This window comes from Odocoileus virginianus, chromosome 11, assembly GCF_023699985.2.
Source record: "Odocoileus virginianus isolate 20LAN1187 ecotype Illinois chromosome 11, Ovbor_1.2, whole genome shotgun sequence".
NCBI classification, from domain to species: domain Eukaryota; kingdom Metazoa; phylum Chordata; class Mammalia; order Artiodactyla; family Cervidae; genus Odocoileus; species Odocoileus virginianus.
Window position 1 is genome coordinate 38,523,214 of NC_069684.1, and position 5,787 is coordinate 38,529,000.

Genomic DNA, 5,787 nt, shown 5'->3' on the forward strand with positions numbered 1-5,787 from the left:
TGCAGGTCATGAAGCAACAGTTAGAACCAGACATGGAACAACAGACTGGTTCCAAATAGGAAAAGGAGTATGTCAAGGCTGTATATTGTCACCTGGCTTATTTAATGTATATGCAGAGTACATCATGAAAAACGCTGGGCTGGATGAATCGCAAGCTGGAGTCAAGATTGCTGGGAGAAATATCAATAACCTCTGATATACAGATGACACCATCCTTATGGCAGAAAGTGAAGAACTAAAGAGCCTCTTGATGAAAGTGAAAGAGGAGAGTGAAAAGGTTGGCTTAAAACTGAACACTCAGAACACTAATATCATGGCATCCAGTCCCATCAATTCATGGCAAATAGATGGAGAAACAATGGAAACAGTGGCAGACTATTTTTGGGGGCTCCAAAATCACTGCAGGTGGTGACTGCAACCATGAAATTAAAAGATGCATACTCCTTCACAGGAAAGTTATGACCAACCTAGACAGCATTTTTTATTTTATTTTAAATATCAGTATAAGAACACTTTTCTATATTGAATTTTAATGAGATTTCCACCATGAATTGCCTTTAAATACTTTAGATCAATGTACACAGTATTCTGTTAAATCTTATCTGTATTAGTACTAAAATTCAAACACCATGAGCTCCAAGACCAATCACAGTGCTGCCACTCTATTTGGTTTTGTCAAAGTCCCTTATAGCCTTTAGGACCAAGGGCATTCACCTACATTTGTTCAGTTTATTTATCTATTTTTAAAATTAATTGATTTTTTTTTATTTTTAAAAAGCAGAGACATTACTTTGCCAGCAAAGATTCATCTAGTCAAAGCTATGGTTTCTCCAGTAGACATGTATGGATGTGAGAGTTGTACTATAAAGAAAGCTGAGTGCTTAAGAATTGATGCTTTTGAACTGTGTGTTGAAGACTCTTAAGAGTCCCCTGGACTGCAAGGAGATCCAAGCAGTCCATCCTAAAGGAAATCAGTCCTGAATATTCATTGGAAGGACTGATATGAAGCTGAAACTCCAATACTTTGGCCACCTGATGGGAAGAGCTGACTCATTAGAAAAGATCCTGATGCTGGGAAATATTGAGGGTGGGAGGAGAAGGGGAGGACAGGATGAGATGGTTGGATGGCATCACCGATGCAAGGGACATGAGTTTGAGTAAGCTCCGGGAGATGGTGATGGACAGGGAGGCCTGGCATACTGTAGTCCATGGGGTCCCAAAGAGTCAGACATGACTGAGCGCCTGAACTAAACTGAGTGCAGTAATTTCACAGCATCATCTTTTAGGATTTGAAATAGCTTAACTGGCATTCTATCACCTCCACTAGCTTTGTTTGTAGTGATGCTTCCTAAGGCCCACTTGACTTCGTATTCCAGGATGTCTGGCTCTACATGAGTGATGACATCATCGTGGCTTTCTGGGTCATGTAGATATTTTTTGTATAGTTCTTTTGTGTATTCTTGCCACCTCTTCTTTAATATCTTCTGTTTCTGTTAGGTCCTTACCATTTCTCTCCTTAATTGTGCCCATCTTTGCATGAAATGTTTCCTTGGTATCTCTAATTTTCTTACAGAGATCTCTAGTCTTTCCCATTCTATTGTTTTCCTCTATTTCTTTGCATTGATCACTGAGGAAGTCTTTCTTATCTGTCCTTGCAATTCTTTGAAACTCTGCATTCAAATGGGTTTATCTTTCCTTTTCTCCTTTGCCTTTAGCTTCTCTTCTTTTCTCAGCTGTTTTTAAGGCCTCCTCAGACAACCATTTTGCCTTTTTGTATTTCTTTTTCTTGGGGATGGTCTTGATCACTGCCTCCTGTACAATGTTGCAAACCCCTGTCCATAGTTCTTCAAGCAATTCTATCAGATCTAATTCTTTGAATCTATTTGTCACTTCCACTGTATAATTATAAGGGATTTGATTTAGGTCATACCTGAATAGTCTAGTGGTTTCCCCTACTTTTTTCAATTTAAGTCTGAATTTGACAATAAGAAGTTCATGATCTGAGCCATAGTCAGCTCCTGGTCTTGTTTTTGCTGATTATATTGAGCTTCGCCATCTTTGGCTGCAAAACAGTGGCAATAAGGGAAGAGAAAAGGACCGTAGACCAAATATCAATGAATGCCAATATTTTAGGCATGGGCTAGGACAGAGGAACCTACCGTAAATACTAAAGCGGATGAAAAAAAGATGTGAAGTAGGATAGAAGCTAAGAGAAGAGTTTTTAAAGAAGGAGTAATAGTCAGTCATGTGAAAGCTCGGAGACATGTCAGGAAATGGTGCTCTTATGAAGTACATTTCCCCAACTTGATTAGAAATTTCTTGTGTCATTGTTGAAGAAAACATGGGTGGAACACTCTTGAATGTAAATTATGGCAGTTTTTTTTTGGACCTGCTCTCCTAAGGCAAAGAAAACAAAAGCAAACATGAACAAATGGGATCTAATCAAACCTAAAAGCTTTTGTACAGTGAAGGAGACTATCAACAAAACAAAAAAGACAACCTACTGAATGGGAGAAAATATTTGTAAATGCCTTGTTTGATAAGAAATAATATTCACAATATATAAGGAACTCATATAACTCAACATAAAAAAAACTCAAATAATCTGATTAAAATATGGGCTGAGGATCTGAATATACATTTTCCAAAGAAGACATACAGATCACCAACAATCATGCACTTCTGGTAGCAATGTAAATTGGTGCAGCCATCATGGAAAACAGTGTGGGAGTACCTCAAAAAATGAAAATTAGTGCTACCATATGATCCAGTATTTTCACTCTTGAGTATTTATCTAAAAACAATAAAAACACTAACTTGAACCAAACAGTTCATGTTTTTCTGATAGCACAATGTTTACCTTTGTGGGGGGGTGGGAAACAGTAACTGTCAGTGAAAAGTTCAGAAAATCTGGAGTTGAGTCCTTTCTACAGATCAATATGTAGTAATTTCTTGGCATGCCGTCTCATCACATGGGGATTACTACATGCTTTATTTACAAGAGTAACTTCTCTTGCTTTCTCTTATACTGCCTTCTAGGTTACTGCCTGAACCTCTTATTCTCTAGGGCAATTAAACATGTAAATAATTTATTCCTTGTTAATAAATATAGGAAATAGGGCATTGATATGTGATGTAAGGGGAAGATCCTTTAGATTGTGTACTGCAAAGAGTGTCTGGTGTCACCTGATTTTCTAGAGCTGGTACCAAGAATTCATGACTGTTTGATTTCTGTGGTCCAAAGCAGTTTCCACTTGCACTCAGTAGCACTGTGAGTCAGATGACTTTAACAAGTCTTATCACAGTTCTGGAAATTGGGTATCCCATCAACCACTCAGAAAGGAAAAATATTTTTTATAGTTAAAAACAGGAATAAAAAAAGCTTTCACTTCATTCAATTAGTGTGAAATTTATTTACTCAGGCTTATGAGTGCTTGGAAACTGTCTACTTCTTTTTTTTTTTTCCCATTTAAGCTAGTTATGATTCAGAAAAACATTTAAAAGCCAATTAGAAAGTCTGTGGCTTTGGAAGCCATACTTACACTTCCCCACACGAGGAAACAGATCCTTATTAGTTAAAAGTCTAGCTTAGAAATGATCACTAGACTACAGTGTATTTGTTTGCTTACCTCATTGTCTTTCAGATGCGAGAAGATGAACAAAATACAGTTTTCCCCTTTTTATATTTCTCACTCACCACTGAGTCATATCTATATACAAAATGACCTAATGCAATTTGTCAGCACAAGAGTAGGCCTTCAAATTTTATGGCTTTTTATCAAAGTGTAGATTCTTTCATTTTCTCCTGGGAACTGATTCACTTGGATCCCACTATCAACTTCAACCAAATGGCTTTCATCTGACATTTTATACATTATACTTCTGCCTTTATAAAGAGCCATTTTGTACATTTGGACAGCATTTTATTATTTTTTCTTAAAAATTTTATTTTTGGTAAAATAAACTTATAGTACCATGGAAACCTTTTAACATGTACAATAACATATTTTTTCTATGTACAACTTCTGACACAAATGCTTTTAGCTCCAAGTAAAGTGATGTTAAAACACCCTGACTATACTTAAGCTGTAGGAAATTTCCTAGGTGGCCAATATTTTCCTTAGCTTAGAAAAAAAGTTATACTATTGAAAAATATAAATAAGACCTTCAGTCAGTTGAGAATCATAAAAATGTTTTCTGAAGTTCAGTCATCTGGATCTTAGGGAATATGGAGTAGTTGTGAGAGTTCACTGAGCAAAATGAAAGCCTGTGGATATTCAAACTTGAGTATTTCAGATGAGGTCCTATAAGTTTATGATCAGTCAACCAAAAATACAAGGTGTTCTTATTATGGGAGAACTTGGTATCTGGCTCATATACCATTCTTCATGGACTCAATTCTCATCAGTGATTAAAGGTGTGTGGAATTCTCTCTCTGTCATATAACTTTTTAGTCCTTCTCCAGGATAGGAAATAAGAGGAGAGATTTCACATTGCATTGGTGCATCACTGGCACCCTTCAAGTGGGGAATTGCTGGGAGGGGAGAGTCACCTTCATCTATGACACGGCCTCTTGCATTGAAGACCCAACAATGATGGAGGGACATCAAAACGTGCCTTGCAGTAGTAGAGTTGTCCATTCTGACTGTCTTTATCCTTCAGTGGGGAAAAATCATCTTCCCCTAATACTTCATACGCCATAAACTTTGTGGATTCCATTTTTCTGTCACTGGTTATTATATACCTCAAAAAGATGCCTTTGTTGCCATGATATTATTAAGCTAACTATTGAAGCCTCAGGATGCACTCTGAGTGAATCTGAAAAAGTGTCCTACAGGATGGCAAACCAGCATCATACATCCTGTAGGGACATACAACACTAGGTCTTGTTCCCTGCCCACCAGCTAGAAGAACTGCCACTTTGTTCTGAGAAATCTGGAAAAGTCCTTGTTCTTCAGTTTCCCAGGCCTGCAGCTGATCTGAATCCCTGGTATCCCTGCCCAACACCTCTTGAAGGACAGGTTCCGTTCGAGCATCCGCTTTCTCTGGCTGGGAAGAATGATTAAATCGATCAGTCACCTTTTGGTAAAAGAATTTCACCTCCTCAAAGTTCATGGCCTGGAGCTCTGCATAAAGTTCTACCTGTTGGGCTTTTTTCAGCTCATTCCAGAAGTGTAGCAGGTGTTCTTGTCCAGCTTTGGACATCCTGAGTTTGAGGTCATTAACATTCATCATATTCTGGGTGCCAGGTTTTGTGATAACTGGGGTATAGTTTCTACACCTGTAAACCTCCCCCAGCCTGAGGCTCTGGCTCCTTTGGCTTGGCCACTCATTGGTGTCCAGTGCCAGCTCCCACTCCAAGCATGTACCCTCATCTGGGGCCTGGGGCAGCAGGGCAGGCTGGAAGCTGCGGGTGAGGGGTGGATTGACAGCCCCAGTCACTCCACCCACCCTTTGCTTCAGTGAGTGGTTGCCTTGGACAGCATTTTAAAGTCATATGTAAAAACAGCAGAAGTTATCGTCAGATGTTATCTACATGTCACTCATAGAGATGGGTCCAGGAAATGTTTTCCTTTCTTTTTTCTTTCTTTCAGATGATTTGGTGTCTTAAATACAAGAAAATGAAAACTTCATCACTTAACACATTTGCTTCCCTTTTGCAATGGCTGTCAGAGTTTAGAGCCAAACACATTGCTCAAGTATCACCCTCTATCTGATAACACCCATCCTTTCTGTTTGGTGTTCTAATGACTCTTGGACTGAAAATAGAATGGCCTTTGTCCACAG

At 38.5% G+C, this 5,787-nt stretch overlaps 1 pseudogene; it reads right to left on the reverse strand.

The window, feature by feature from the left end:
* Positions 1–4,024: 4,024 nt before the first annotated feature.
* LOC110142027 (UDP-N-acetylhexosamine pyrophosphorylase pseudogene) lies at positions 4,025–5,344 on the reverse strand (annotated as a pseudogene).
* Positions 5,345–5,787: the final 443 nt, after the last annotated feature.